General features: G+C 37.0%; 1 pseudogene; it reads right to left on the bottom strand.

Moving 5' to 3' along the window:
* Positions 1-7172: 7172 nt before the first annotated feature.
* Positions 7173-16703, bottom strand: LOC125364899 (annotated as a pseudogene).
* Between the last annotated feature and the right edge of the window lie 422 nt (positions 16704-17125).

Genomic DNA, 17125 nt, shown 5'->3' with positions numbered 1-17125 from the left:
TGAGAGTGATTTCATTATTAGCTCAGAAAAATGTACATAAAAACATTTCTTCTGTTAAAACTGAATGGTAAAGAGCAATAACACGTTGTTTTTACAACTTATACATTGATTTTTACTTAATTTTTTTTAAATTTAGATTGATGATATATTTAAATTTCAATAAAGGGTAGCCATCCTTACCTCTTTCTTTTCTGAATATTATGCTCATCATTGGTCTTATTGATAGTAGCTCTGTTTCTGTAGCACTAGGAATTGAAATGAGAGTGCTTTGCTTGGAAATTGTTGTAATAGCTAAGCATGTATGGCATTGCCTTTACTGGCCTCAAACCATTGCGATACTGTCACCATTTCCTACAGATCTGGTATTACAGATGTTCAACATCATTGTCCCTCAGACTCCACTATTTATTTATTGTCAGTCCTGAGGCTTAAGTTCAGGGACTGGACAATGTCCCTAAAATCTTTTTTCTCAATGTTACTGTTCAACTGCTTTCATTTACCACACTCCTGGCTTTGAAATGGGATCTTCAGATTCAGCCTCCTGAGTGGCTAGGATTACTGGCATGAGCCACCAGCATCCACCATGATGCCTAATTGTTTTTATATTCATAAAACAGAACTGTTAAATATTTTCCATATGTAAAAGCAATCATCTTTTCTATCATATAATTATTTGAACCTATCTTTTGTCAGGCAGAAATAATGCTCTTCAATTGATTTCTCTCTTCCCTGTAGTTTGCTTTGCAAATTGTGTTCTGAGCTCAGACTGTGACAGCACAGTCTTAAAGGTGGGTTTGGGGCACCTTTGCAATTTTAAATGTTCTCTATATCTTCAAAATTGCTTTACAATTGGCTCTGTATGTTACAATTCATGAATAAGTGCAAATATAATTTAGGGTCTCGTATTCTCTATGTAAGGACTCGAAGCTAGAAGTAACTGTTAAAAGAAATTAAAACAAGAAACAGGATGTCATGTTTCAAGAGAAAGGTAGTATAGAGTTACACTCTAGTGTGACAGAAATTGTCTTTTTTTAATGTCCTAACTTCTCATCAGAGAAGTCTCTTTTTAAGTCTTGAGCCCACTTGTTGAGGGGGCTATTGGTTTTTTGCTGTTTTGTTTTGGAGGAATGTAATTTTTTTAGTTCTGCATATATTTTAGATATGAGGCCTTTGTCCTTTGAATTGCCGGTAAAGATCTTCTCCCAATCTGTGGGCTTTCTGTTTATCTTGCTGCAAGCAATGTCCTTTGCCCTGCAGAAGCTCTGCAGTTTGGTGCAGTCTCATTTGTCCATCCTTTCTTTGATTTGGAGCATTTCTGGGTCTTTGTTAAGGAAGTTCCGTCTTGCACCAAGGAGCCCAAGTGTTTCTCTGACTCCTTCCTTTAGTGTCTTCAGGGTGTCTGTTTTAATTTCAAGGTCTTTGATCCATTTGGAATTGATTTTGGTGCAGGGTGAAATATAAGGATCTAGTTTTAGTTTTTTGCATGTGTTGAACCAGTTTTGCCAGCACCATTTGTTAAAGAGGCTATCTTTCTTCCATCCTACTTTTTTAGCTCCTTTATCAAAGATTAAGTAGGCATATCTGTGGGTTCATTTCTGGGTCTTCAATTCTGTTCCATTGGTCTTCAGGTCTGTTCTGGTACCAATACTAAGCTGTTTTTATTACTATAGCGTTATCATACAGCTTGAAGTTGAGTACTGTAATTTCTCCAGCACTGTTCTTTCTGCTTAGGATTGTTTTTGCTATTCTGGGCCTTTTATTTTTTCATATAAATTTCTAGATTGCTTCCTCTATTTCATTAAAAAATGGTGTTGGGATATTAAAGGGTATTGTATTGAATTTGTAGATAGCCTTTGGCAATATTGCCATTTTGATTATATTAATCCTCCTAATCCAAGAGCATGGGAGGTTTTTCCATTTCCTTAGTTCTGCCTTAATTTTGTTTTTCATGTTTTTAAACCTCATCATAGAGGTCTTTCACTTCTTTGGTTAAGGTTATTCCTAGGTATTTTATGTTTTGGGGGGCTATTGCAAAAGGAGTTGCTTTCCTGATTTCTGCCTAGGCATTCAGGTCATTAGCATATAGAAAGGCCATTGATTTTTGAGGGTTTATTTTATATCCTGCAACTTTGCCAAAGTTTTGGTTCAGCTCTAGTAGCTTGGGAGTAGAGTCTATGGGGTTCTTTAGGTATAGGATCATGTCATCTGCAAAGAGAGAAAGATTAACTTCATCTTTTCCTATTTGGATCCCCTTTATATTTTCTTCTTGCCTAATTGCTCTGGCTAGGAATTCTAGTACTATGTTGAAGAGATGGGGAAAGAGCAGACATCCCTGTCTTGCTCCTGATTTTAAAGGGAATAGATTTAGTTTTTCACCATTTAGAGTTATGCTTGCTGTTTGTTTGTCATAAACTGCCTTGATTATACTTAGGATTGTTCCCTGGAATCCCAGTTTTTCCAGGACTTTTAGCATAAACGGGTGCTGGATTTTATCAATGGCCTTTTCTGCATCCAGAGATATAACCATGTGGTTCTTTACCTTGCTCCGGTTGATGTGGTGGATTACATGAATTGACTTACGTATATCAAACCAACTTTGCATCCCTGGGATGAATCCAGTTTGATCGTGGTGTATGATTTTTTTGATGACCTGTTGATGTCAACTGGCCAGAATTTTGTTGAAAAATTTTTGCATCAATGTTCATCAGGGAAATCAGTCTATAGTCCTCTTTCCGTGATGAGTCCCTGTCTGGTTTTGGGATGAGGGTTATACTGTCTTCATAGAATGTGTCTGCTAGTGAACGTTCTCTTTCACTTTCCTTGAAGAGTTTGAGAAATATTGGTGTGACATCTGTATTGAAGGCCTTGTAGAATTCTGCTGTGAATCTGTGTGGACCTGGGCTTTACTTGGATGGGAGATCACTTATTGCCATTTCTATTTCAGTGATGGGTATGGGTCTGTTTAGAAGTTTTAAATCTTCATGGTTGAGTTTGGGGATATCAATTTTTTTCCAGGAAATAATCCATTTCTTCCAGGTTCTCGAATTTGTTGGCATAAAGGTTTGCAAAATAGTCCCTTATTGTGTTCTGAATTTTGGTTATGTCTGTGGTGATGTCACCTGTTTCCTCTCTGAACTTGTTTATTTCAGTGTGTTGCCTTCGTTTATTGGTCAGGTTTGCCAGGGGTCTTTCTATCTTGTTGATTTTTTTCAAAGAACCAACTATTTGTTTTGTTGATTCTTTCGATGTTTTGTTTTAGTCTCTAATTCATTTAATTCTAATTTGATTTTAATTATTTGCTTCCATCTATTGACTTGGGGTTTGGCTTGTTCTCTCTTTCAAAGAGAGTAAGGTGCTTTCTTAAATTATTGAGTTGCTGTTTCTCCAGTTTGTTGGTGTATGCACTCAGAGATATAAATTTCCCTCTGAGTAATGCCTTTGCTGTGTGCCAAAGGAGCAGGGACTTTGTGTACTCATCTTGGTTGAATTCCATAAACATTTGAATTTCTGTTCAAATTTCTTCAGTGACCCACTGATGTTTCAGCAGTGTGTTGTATTGTAGGATATTCTACGGTGGCTGTTTGAGTTGAGCTCTAATTTTATTCCATTGTGGTCTGAGAGAATGCAGGGAATGGTTTTGATACTTCTGAGTTTGTACAGATTTTCTTTGAGCCCTAAGATGTGATCTATTTTGGAGAATGTTCCATGTGCAGCCAAAAAGAATGTGTATTCAATTGTTGCTGGATGGAATATTCTGAAGATGTCGGTTAAGTCTAGTTGGTCTATGCAATTGTTTAGTTCTGTGGTTTCTTTGTTCAGTTTTTCATGTGTTGATCTGTCCAGAAGTGATAGTGGAGTATTAAAGTCCCCAACTATCAATGTGTTTGGGTCTATGAGTGTTTTTAGAGTCAGTAGTGTTTGTTTGATGAAGTTGGGTGCTCCTGTATTTGGTGTGTAGATAATTAGGATGGCTATATTCTCTTGAAGGAGAGATCCCTTTATGAGGATGTAGTAACCTTCTTTGTCTCTTCTTACCATTTTTAATTTGAAGTCAATTTTATCTGATACTAGGATTGCAACACCAGCCTGCTTAGGGGGGCCATTTGCTTGATAGATTTGATTCCAGCCTTTCACTTTTAGAAGATGTTTACTTTTGCTGGATAGCTGTGTCTCTTGGAGGCAGCAGAAAGATGGATCTTCCTCTGTGACAGGACCGTTTATCTGTCTCAGGAACTGTTTGTTCCCCCATCTGGTGGTTCCGTGCCACCTGTAGCTGCTCGCTGCTTTTGCTTTAAATTTAGAAATTCTGGCGGGCAGGGCAGGGCACCTCTAGTTGTGCTGAGGCCCAGGACGAGCCTCCCTCCTGGGCAGGGGGCGTTCTCCTGGGAGGAGCTGGCTCTCACTGGTCCATCCGTCTTGCCCTTTTCAAAGATGGCCCCTTTGTCCTTGCTTTCCCCAGGCCTGCTTTAGTTCCAGTGGGGTCTGGTGAGTACATTTCTTGTGATATCTTACACCCTCGTTTTCCTTTCCCTTCCCTAGATCAGGTAGGCATATATACAAAACCGAGTGTACCAAAAAATATACAGTAGTCACGTGGCATACGCCAAAGGAAATTCACCTAGAACTTTAAATATAATGTCAAAAATAGAGTGCTTATCCTTATCTTACATGATCATACATACGTTTGAGGTATTGTGATCCACTGAGAGGTCTATTTTAGACCTTAACATGTTTAGTAGTTGTTTGTTTTAGTTACATAATATAAGATCGCTGACCCAAACCTGTGGGAAATACCGTTTGACAAGAATTTTTTTGTTTTGCAGACCTGGTCTCTAGTGACCCCCCCACACACACACACCTTAACAGTCATATATCATGGAGATCATGCGCCTTTGTTTTCTGTGTTCTAGGCTTTTCTCTCTCAACATTATTTGTTCAAGTTCTGACCACTTCCCTGCAAATACCAATATTTTATCATTTCTAATTGCTATGTTGCATTCCATTGTGAATAGGTACCACATTTTTTGGATCCATTCGTCTGTGGAGGGGCATCTGGGTTGTTTCCATATTTTGGCTATTGTGAATTGTGCCGCGATAAACATGGAAGTACAAATGTCTTTTTGATATCTTGGGGCTTTCTGTTTAGGATAGATGCCTAGGAGTGGTATGGCTGGGTCATAGGGTAGGTCTATGTTGAGCTTTTTGAAGAACCTCCATACTGTTCTCCAAAGTGGTTGTACTAATTTGCACTCCCACCAAGAGTGAAGAATGGTTCCTCTTTCCCAGAATCCCCTCCAGCATTTGTTGTTGCCCGAGATCAGAGTATAGGCTATTCTAACTGGAGTGAGGTGGTATCTCAGGGTTGTTTTTATTTACATTTCCTTAACTTCCAGGGATGTTGAATTTTCCTCATGTGTTTCTTTGCCATTTTTATCTCTTCTCCTGTGAAGTCTCTCTTTAGCTCCTTTGCCTATTTAATAATTGTTTTACTGGGCTTGGTGGGGGTTAGTTTTTTGAGTTCTGTGTAGATGACGGATATTAGGCCTTTGTCTGTTGCTGTGCTGGTGAAGAACCTTTCCCATATGGTTGGCTGTCTTTCTTGTTTGGTGGCTATGTCTTTAGCTATTCAGAAACTTTTTATTTTGTAGTAGTCCCATTTGTTGAGACTCTCCCCTATCTGTTGTGCCCTTGGGACTATATTCAGGAAGTTCCTTCCTGTGCCTATAAGTTCTAGGGTCTTTCCTACTCTGTCCTTCAGTAGTTTCAAAGATTCAGGTCAGATGTTGATGTCCTTGATCCAGTTTGAGTTGATCTTGGTTCATGGTGATAGGCTAGGGTCTACTTTGAGTTTTCTGCATATGGCTGCCCAGTTTTCCCAGCACCAGTAGTTGAAGAGGCTATGTTTTTTCCATTGTTTGTCTTTAGCTCCTTTGTCGAATATCAGCTGACTGTAAGAATAATTTAGGGTCTCATATACTCAGTGTAAGGGCTCAAAACTAGAAGTAATTGTTGAAAGAAATTAAAACAAGAAACAGGAAGTCGTGTATCAAGAGGAAGGAAATGTAGCATTACAGTCTAGTGAGACAGAAATTGTCTGGAAGAGTTTCACCTGTATCTTTAAAAGAAGGATCACACATTTTCTTGCAACACCATTTAATGGGATCGTTCAGTGACACAAAATAATCACTTGAGAACTCAAGGTGGTATAGGAGAAGAATCCTTCATTTGCCACTGCAGATTTTACTTGGTGACCCACATTAAATGAAAGCCTTTGGGAATCTACAGATCTTGCAAAACAAAAACAAAAACAAAAACCACACACACACACACACACACACACACACATACACACACACACATCCTGAATTTCAAGAGGGATGTGCACTACATATTATTCCATGCCACTAAACACATAGCAACAACATTGCTGAGAAAACTGATCAGTAATATACTGGCTACAACCTACACCAAGTCACGTGTTGGGCATTTCAAGAGACCACAATATTTTTTTTGCTCATGAGAACATGACACACCAAGAATGGACAATGGACAACCTGAAGCTCGTCCACCCAAGGCATGACATTACCATTAATTTTTCACTTCTTTTGATTTTATTTATCTTCAGATAGATCTGCAGTCCCCCTTAATTGTTCTTTCCTCAAGTCCTCTTACTCGTTTTTTATGTTTATGAAAAATCTCAGTTAGCTTTAACTCAAGAGAGGTTAACTTCAGTTATTGTTGATTGTCTCCCATATTCCAGAATTCTGAATAATACTGGGTACCTCTGTTAATCCATCCCTCTCTTTTGTGATTTGAACAGACATACAAAAATCCATCTGATTATATTTTATTTAAATATTTCCTTACGGCTATGCAAAATAAAACTTTGGGTTTATGCTTCACTCAAAACAACAGGCTCAAATTTCCTCTGATCCCACTTGATTCAGTTACACTAACTACAAACACAGGGAAGTGAAAGGTTTTGAGGAATTCTGTAATTAGAATTGTACATTATTTCATGTTTAATCGAGAGTAAGATTCACAGGAATATCCAGAAGGTACAGGTTTGGTAAAACATGAAGGAGAATCTCTCCCATGTTGACTGTGCTCTAATTCATTAGGATGGTCTTGCTTCGTAGGCTCTTAGTCCATTCTGTGTGGTGTTGAAAGCTCTACTCCCTCTTTTTCTTCTTTCCCATCTTAACAACCATTTGGTAAACAAGCAACCAACATTTTGTGACAAGGAAAAGAACGGTGACCACACAGGCCAGGGGGAAGCCAATGATATCCAGAGAGTGATACCAGGTGAGATTGTGGGCAAGTGGCCTCAGGTGCTTGGCTCCTTTGTGGCACATGACAAATTCGATCCAGAAGACAGCTCGGTCCAGAGGCTTCATAGGCTGATCATGGTGAATGGTTGATAGCCATATAGCGTTCTTTTTACAGCAAAAGGCAAAACAAATTGACATCCATTTATGGAATGAACTAGAAATATGATAGAAGATTTCTGTAAATATTAAAAATGGTTCCATAAAACTTGAAGAGAGCTGGGCATCGGTGACTCATGCCTGCAATCCTAGATATTCAAGAGGTTGAGATCTGAGGATTGTGGTTCACAGTAAGCACAGGCCAGAAAGTCCATAAGAATCATATCTCCAAATATGCATGAGAAAACCAGAAGAGGTTCTTTCTCTTAACTGGTAGCTCACTAGCTTTGAGATAAAGTACTAAGAGATAGTGCCCAGGAAAAGAGAAATGATTTTCTCTACTGTTTTCATAGACATCTTAATGTGGAAGGATGGAGCTTCTTAATGACATTAGACTTAACAATTTAGAAAGGTATTTTAAAAGCAAGATTTAATAAAAATAGACAGCAGAATCAATTAAGTTCCAAAGGCAAAACTAAAGCTTAACTTCTCCAGAACACAATTACGAACACACATGTTTTTCAAAATTCAGAATGGCATTTTAAGGTAGAGACAGACGGACATTTGGTGCATAAATTGTTCTGCCCCGCTCCCAGAGTTATATTGATCTTTTATCAGTGCCTAATTATTTTATAATAACAAAAGTTTACTGTGTCTCACTGTTTAAAACTTGGTTCTATAATTTGAGCTCAAGGCCTTGGCAATGTCCTTGAATATTTATTTTTCTCATAGGAAGAGTTTCACCACTCGAGCCTGGGCTTTACTTCTGGCTCAATTTTTGTTAATTGGACATAAGAATGTTATGGACTTTCCTGCTTGTCCTGACATCAAACCTCGGTCCTCAGATCCCACCCTCTTGAGTAGCTGAGATTTCAGGCATCAGCCCTGGAACACAGACTTCCTTTCATTTCTTGACCCTAACACTTACTTGATCCACGGTTATTCTATAATTTAACTTTTCCTTCTAATGGGTACTGAATTTAATATACTTCTGTAATGTAGGGGGTAAAAACAGTGAAATGCATTAAGAACTACCAAAATGTGTGATACAGTAAGCTTTAGTATGCATTCTCTAATTTAGGAATCCCTTGCTATTTTCAGTATCAACATTGTACCTATTCAAAATTTAAAACAAAAAAAATTTCAGATAATTACTTTTACATCCAATCAGTCAATAAAAGACACATTGATTTTCATAGGAAGGAAGAGAAAATATGCCTCACAAAATATTTGTTAGGAGTCCAATATGTGTTTGGAGGCTGATAGATTACACCTGTGATCTTGTCTATCCCAGGAGCTTGAGGTCTTAACTATCACAGCTCAAAGTAGACCGGACAGAAAAGTCCTTAGGTTTCATCTTCAAAATATCCATCGAAAAGCAGGATGGGAGTGAGAGCTCAAGGGGCAGAACGTCAGATGGGGAATTAAATGAGGTAAATAAGCATTGAGTTCAAACGCCAGGGCCTTGATAAAGCAGCAAAGCAAAATTGCTTTTAAATGTGCCTGCATATGCTAGTATTGTAAGTACATTCCAAAATATAATGCTTTATTTTGCAGTCATGGTGAAAGGAGAGACATACAGAATATTGCTCCTAAGAGTAAATTGACACTAGTGTTAATGAAATTAATACCTATACTGACAGTAATTTGAATTGCAAATTATGGCTATTGAACAGCAATGTGTAACTTCTACGTTTGACGTTAAGTTTTTAAATTATATTGTTTCTCATTAAGATAACCATGTTTCTGAGGGTCTAATAATATCCACAACATTTTTCTAATAGGGCTAATCAGGTAACTTTAAAAGTCCTACTGACAGAATTGAAGAAATCACATAGAAAATTTAGGCAACATAAAATGCAATAGAAAGTAGAGCTTTGATATCTTACTGTTTAACAATATAGACCATTGTAGAAGTCTTTTTTTTTTAAGGAAACCATAACACAATGACATGCACACACACACACACACACACTATTGTGATTTGTTACATAAATTATAGGTCATTGATGAAGTCTTTCAATACCAATCAACCCTAAATTGATGGTAAGTCTGAACTAATGGTTCAGAAGCGTAAAAAGAAGCATACTACCAGAAGGGTGGGTATTTGCCAACCAGGAACAGTTCCTTAGGTTTAATGACTAGAAAACCACACACACGGGCGAATACACACACACACAAACACACACAAACACACACCACACACAAAAGCATACTCAAGGTTATACTCACAGAGGGTTGTTAATGACGGTTTCCAGTGCTCTGAGCAAGTCTTTACTTGACAGTGTTCTTATATCCAGTTGCACAGCTGCTCTTTGGCCACCATGTGAGCAATGTTATCATGTTGTTCCCCAAACAAAGGAATGCCCACCATGGGAACCCCGTGATGGATGGCCTCGTAGATGCCATTAGCTCCACCATGAGTGATGAAGGCCTTTGTTTTTGGATGACCTACGATTAGGTGAATTTCAATAAAATTGTTCATTAAACTTCTTAGTGATAATGTATAATATGAGGCAGTGAAAGGAACATACTTTTCCAAAGCAATTATTGCACCTATGAAATTATATTTAAATGACTTTCTTATCTCACCTCAAGTAGCACTTAATTGACTTGAGATATTAGTAAAATTCTTAGGGCGTCTGTCTTAGGTTTTGTAAGAATTGAGATTGAAAATGATGTATCGCTTTCAGTTGACTAGATAGCAAAAATACCGAATGGATAATGGAGAGCAATTCCTGAAGCAAAAAAAAAGTGTATTGTATTAAGGGATACTATGTTACATAACACACAGTATTATGGAGTGAGTACATAATACTCCCTTACTATTCACTTTGTGAATGACCTCAAAAAATGTAGATTACAAACTAACATTTAGACTCTTGAAGACATGATCAACATGGGAAAATTCATCTGGATAGACAAACAAACGGACCTCAGAACCAATCCAGGGGTGGTTGCCAAGGCCTACTAGTGATACTCACATCAACAATTCACACTGTTGTGCTGCATGTTAAGACTACAGCTTCTTCCTCATGACCAGCACACAAACAAATGTTATTTCTGTAACTATTTTTTGACAAACCCGATAAAATCTATGTAAACAACTCTTTATGATAAATGAATTCATTTTAATAATTACATGTAACCTGTTTTAGATTACAAATTGTTAGTTTTGGAATTGTTAGTTAGGAAATTTTGAACATAAAATTCTGGATACTCACAACCTAACTTATTAATTATCACTACTCTGGGAAAAACCACTGCATGTAGAAAATAGATCTGGCATATAGTTCATAAGCCATAGGGTTGCTGAAATGGAAATAAATTGTAATGATGCTACCTTTATTTTTCAGGCGACTATGCACACATTCACATGAACTGTAGAGATCTGGTTTCAGATATGTATAAAGGCCAGTCCAGTAGCAGAGGTTGGTTTTATTTTTTTTCTTAATGTACAAAGCTGAATAAATACATGGAAGGAAAGACAAACTTCCCCTTTGCTTTACCTGTATAACATCGTCATGGGTCCATTTCAAAATTGGAGGAAAGGATTACTTCGGAACACAAAACTATATAATATTTCAATCTACACTAAACTGCATGTCAAATGGTATTGTAGGACTCCACTTAGTAAGTGTAGTTTACCTCCTTTCTAAAGCAGTCTAGTGTATTGACAGGCTTAGTATTCTTGCAATCACTGGATGAAATTTGATGGTTTCTGTGAAGTCTTGCTAGCAATACTATAATCATAACATTCACCTTGTGACTTCTGTGTTTTTTTCTGATGACAAAATTCATGTTTTCATTCATTGTCAATTTAAAAATCCAAAATTCCATGCTATTTCAGCACTTTCCATGCATATTTTGACTTTTAGTTTCTTAAGATAAATTGGAGTTATTGTAACAGGAAACTAGTATAGTCAGATATGTACAGAGTTTATGTCCCATACAGTGGAGACCACTACTGAGGAACTACATCTCACCTTTTGTGGAATTTGTGCCAGTGCTGATGCAATTACATTGGCAGTGTCATCTGTTAGGTTATCAATCATTGACCCTAAAGAAAACACCACCACACCATTGTCCCCAGAGCTTTGCACAAAATCTTCCATTTCCTATGAAGAAAAAGTGTACGTCATCTCTTACTTGCACAAAGACACCAACAGATACAAATAATAGTTCAGCAAACATGACTGAAGTTTGGTTATATCGAAGTAGCAATGTGCTGATGGTGCTTGCCTACAATGGTAGCTACTGAGGAGGTTGAGGTCTGAGGATCCTATTTCAAAGCCTGCCTTGGTAGAAAAGTCTGTGAAACTTTCTTCTCTTACTAAGCACCACAAAGCTCTAAGTAGAGCTGTGGTTCAAGAGATAAGCAATAGTCTTGAGCATAGAAACTCAGGAATAATGCCAGACCTTGAGTTCAAAACCTACATAGGACTGTCAATAAAAAAGTTTTTTCAATATAAGTAGAGAAATTCAAATGTCACCAGAAATTATCAGGGAAACAACAGTGAGATTAAAAAAACACCAAGATTTTCCACTAGCAACTAGTAAGAGCACAGGTATTAACATGAAGTATATTGACACCATTATACATTTTCCAAACCTTTCCACCTAGTTTCCAAGTTATTTCTCTTAACAACTTTTTCCTATTTAAGAGTAATTATAGGCCTTGTATATTGTTCTTACTATTCTAATAGCTTTTCTCTGTATTTTTTTCAATTCTGATTCCTCTACTGATTTCTGAGCATTGTTCACCTGTCATCTTACTATCAAGGACTAGGATTGTGTGTTGCAGAACCATATGCATTGCAAAGGAAATCAAATAGCAATGACAAAATGGAACATATTTACCTTAGGCAAGGGTTTTGCAGGTTTGCAGTGGAGTCCTCCAACAAAGTAAAAACTTGGTAAAGTAGGGCGAGGGAATTCCAAGTCCCAGTAGGATCGAATAAGCCAGATGTCTGCTCTACTCATTGTCTCCAATAAGGTAGTGAGGTGTCCTTAGAGGAGAGTATAAAAGAAAAGGAATACATAAGGACACAACAGAGTCTTTTCTAATAATAGGTTTTTTTTCTTAGAGGGTTACTATAATTTGTGTTTAATGATTAATAAATGTTTTTGTTGGTAAATCAACAAATCTATGAGATGTAATTTACATGCATAATTTATTTGGAGGGTAATGATTTATGTAGGTACATGTGTCGTATTTGTATATTTGTGTGTGAAAGGCAAACTGGTAAGAGACTATTTCTATGGCATCTTCTTATATTAATAGTCATGAAAAATCATAAAATAAGTAAGTGTATTACAGGTAGTAATATACTTCATGGTAAAAGTTAAAGGCATTCTCTTTAAAAGCAGAAGGAAGATAAGGATGTCAGCTCTCTCCACTCCTTTTCAATGATGTACTAGAATTCCTAGCCAAAGCAATAAGGCAAGATGCACATATAAAGGGGATCCAAGTTGGGAAAGATGTTAAAGTCTCTCTCTTTCCAGAGGACATGATCCTGTATTTAAAGAACCCCATAGACTCTACTCCCAAGTTACTTGAGCTTATTCAAAACTTTGGCAAAAGAGCAAAATATAAAATATATGCTCAAGAATCAACAGCATTTCTGTGTGCCCACAATATGAAGAGCAAGGCTGAAATCAGGAAAGCAACTCCTTTTACAATAGCGACAAAAACACAAAAAACTTACGATTAACCTTAACCAAAGAAGTGAAAGACCTGTAGGAGGAACACTTTAAAAAGCTGAAAAATAAAATTAAAGCTAAATAGAACTGAAGACCCAGAAATGAACCCGCAGACCTATGGCTACTTAATCTTTGATAAAGGAGTTAAAAATAGGATGGAAGAAGGCAGCTTCTTCAACAAATGGTGTTGGTACAATTGTTTAAACACCTTTAACTAACAAGCTAGAGCCTTATGAATCACCCTGCACCAGAAATAATTCCAAATGGATCAAAGAACTCGAGGTGAAATCAGATATCTTGAAAACATCGTGGGAAGGAATAGGACAAACACTTGGGCTCCTTCACACAGGTTGAAACTTTTAGATTAATGTCCCATAAGCACAACAAATCAAAGAAAGGTTGGACAAATGGAATTGCATCAAACTGCAGAGCTTTAGTATGGCAAAGGACATAGCTAGCAAGATAAATAGAAAGCCTTTGAATTGGGAAAAGTCTTCACTGGCCATACAACAAAAAACGGCCTCATATATAAAATATACATAGAACACCAAAAAATTAAATTCATCCAAAACAAATCCTGCAAGAAACAACTGCCCACTTAGTAAATGTGCTAAAGACCTAAAAAGAGACATCTCTGAAGAGGAAATGAGAATGGCCAAGATACACATTTAGAAGTGCTCCATATCACTGGCCATAAAAGGAATGAAAATCAAAACAACACTAAGATTGCAACTCACTCCAGTAAGAATGTCTATTATCTGAAGGAAGCTACTGTTTATTTACTTAGTTTTACAGTAAATTTGGTTTGGACTCAGGGACTTGTGATTGCTAGGTAAGTAATATTCCACTTAGCCACATCTCTAGCTGAGAGATAGAGTGTCCATTATCTAGAAAACATAGCAACAGATGCTGGAGGGGATGTGGCCAAAAGCGAACCTTTCTACATTGTTGTTGGGAGTGTAAACTTGTTCAACCATTCTGGAAATCTGTATGGAGGTTTCTCAGAAGGCTAAACATAGAGCTGCCCTAAGACCCAGCATCCCCATTTTGGGGCATTTCCCCAAAAGATGACAAGCAAGACCACACTAAAGCCACTAGCACAACTATGTTCATTGTAGCACAATTTGCCATCACTAAACTATGGAGTCAAGCCAGATGCACCTCAGTAGATGAGTGGGTCAAGAACATGTGGTACATGTACACAATGGAATTCTATGCCTCTATCAGAAAGAATGACATTGCTCCATTCCAAGGAAAGAAAAGGATTGGAAAAAATCATACTAAGTGAAGTGAGCCAGACCCCAAATTATTCCCTCAGTGTGAATAATTAGTACACATCTTGGATAGTCCTAGCAGAAGATCACAATAGCTCAATAGCTACATATATCTGAACATATAAAAGGTTGCTAAGTGAAATGAACTCCACATTATAGAAACTAGTGATTTATCATTGTCATTATTTTCAACATACCATGTGAAATTATGCCATTTTCTTCAGTCGTTCTTCCACAGGATTTTACCCCTGATGTCACTATTACTGATTTTGGTACTATGGGTATTGAATATGCATATTTATTGGAACTAGGGAAGGGAAGGGGAATATCAAAATAGAGACAAAAGATAAAAGACAAATAAATGTGAGGGCAATAATCAAAAAACTATATGCTGTAAACCCAACCGTACAACTCTTCGGGATGAGGGAGGAAACTGGGGAATTGGGAAGCCTGGAGAAAATGAGGGAGGAGGTCACAAGTTGGAAAAGGAATGTACTCACCACCTTACATACAGAACTGTACCGACTCTATACATCACTTTGACAATAAATAATAAAATGTTTAAAGTGAATAAAAAAGAGAACAAGTGATTGTTCCAAGTGAATATTCCATCTCCAGAATTAATAATTCTATCATATTCACAAAATCTATTTTTTCTGAATTTCTCAATATAGTTTTCTACATAAAAAAAATCGCGCTTGAAAATGTTTATTTGTTATATAGCCACATTTGCTAATGTCACTTGGAAAAATTTTATAAATACTGGGGGTGTTCATGGCTAATATTTATTAAATGTAAAATATGTTAGTTAAGATAGTGAATAATCATATGTACCTTCCCACTATACTAGATTTTACCTCTATGGAACAGGTGATTGAAAAAGTAACAAGTTATGTTGAATCTGCTATGAAACAGTGTATGTCTTAGGAGCAAGGGAAAATTTTAGATAATGTCAAAAAGTGGGCAACAGTGGCTCAGTGTGTAACCCTAGTGACTCAAGATTCTGAGAATTGGAGCACTTAAGTATAAAGCTAACCTGGGTAGAAATGTTTTTCAAGTAGTATAGTACCAGCACAAAGCAAGTATACAAAACAACCTGGACGTCTCTAAGTTTAACCTTAGAACGAGCAAAAGAAAAAGAAAGAAAGAGAACACAGATAAAGTATTTTAATTTAAATACGGATAGGGGATCAAGGGCAACAAGTACCTACCTCCCGCCTCCATAGGTAGAGTACTAAAGGAATCTCCTCAGTCTACATATGGCCATCCATCATTGTCTTAGGGATGTAATTAGTGATTTTGATAGTAAAGAAAAATGGATAATTTTTACATTGGATGAAGTACTTCACACTGGATGAACTCCTAGAGTTTCCTTTATAAGAAACCTTCTATTGTATCCTTTCTGACCCTATAATAGAAGCTTTTCCATATTCAGGAATCTTGTATACAATCTTATATTTCATTAACTGTTCCAACTACAAAAGACAAATTTGTCTTATTTACATGCGTCTTAGAATACTTCTCTCAACTTTCAGAAAAGTTATGAGTGTTTCCTACTAATGATGAACTATGACTTACCTAAAACTTCCCTGTAAAAGTTATTCCACTTCTTTGATTTAAATGTCTCAAACCAAAAGTCAAAATACAGCATGCATATGAAGTTTTCCACCTTCTCCATGAACGTCATCTGACCACTTAATCCTGACATGACAGGCACATAAGAAGGAGGGACCAGAAGGCCTCCACTATACTTTTCTGTTGTGTAGCCAGGATGGAAGCGGAGAGTGTACAGCAAAGGAATCTCCAAGAGCTCAGACAGAAGCTCCCCAAAAGGACCAATGGCATCTGCAATCACGATGTCGAACCTTGCTTTTCGTAGCCTTGCCATCAGTTCCTTATTCAAAGCTGCTTCTTTACAAATATTGAGCCAAGCATCAGAAAATTTCATAAATAGGTTCTCCAGTAACGTCAAATATGCCAAACATGTTGTTCTTGACAATTCATATGTCCATAAATTTGTCAATTGTGAGAAAACACCCATGTATTCCTCAGTACTGAAGGATGAAGGGAAAGTTTCAAATTTGATGCTGTATGATTCATTGCTACCAACAAAAATAGCAGATGATGGTCTCACAACTGTTATTTCATGACCCCTCAAGATGAGTTCATCCAGGATTACCTTCATATTTATCCAGGGGCTGTATTCCATCGGCCACACCAGTACTTTCCCACAGCTTCCAGAGCTAAAGTAACAATTCAGCTGCAGTAGCAGGAGAACCCAAATTCTTTTCCCAGGCATCTTGGCTGGCACTGGCTCCTTCAAACTATGCTCACTTTGTCGTTGCCTTGTGCTTATAGTCAAGAAAACAATTGATCCTGACGTTAAAAATATAACTTGGGTTGATTAGATAAAATATGTAAAATGACCAGTCAGAGCATGTTGACAGAATGACAGATTCATAAAACAAATATATATGTATTCTTTTTGAGTACACATTTCATATAATTTCCCAGTGGGAAGGTCATAGATGAAAACTCAACAAGTATTAGCATTTTTATATGATAATCTGAAAATTGTTGTTTGCTAGCAAAATTGTTTTTCTAACCGACCACATGGTTTTAAAATATTGGGCAAAAAAAAAAACAAAAAACCTGTCATTTACTATTGGAATTCTGAAAGAGTCTACTGCTGAAATTCATTTTTATATGCTGTAAAAACTA

This window comes from Perognathus longimembris, chromosome 16 (assembly GCF_023159225.1).
Source record: "Perognathus longimembris pacificus isolate PPM17 chromosome 16, ASM2315922v1, whole genome shotgun sequence".
Lineage (NCBI taxonomy): Eukaryota > Metazoa > Chordata > Mammalia > Rodentia > Heteromyidae > Perognathus > Perognathus longimembris.
The sequence above is the reverse complement of the archived record's forward strand: the minus strand, read 5'-3'. Positions and strand labels throughout refer to the sequence as shown.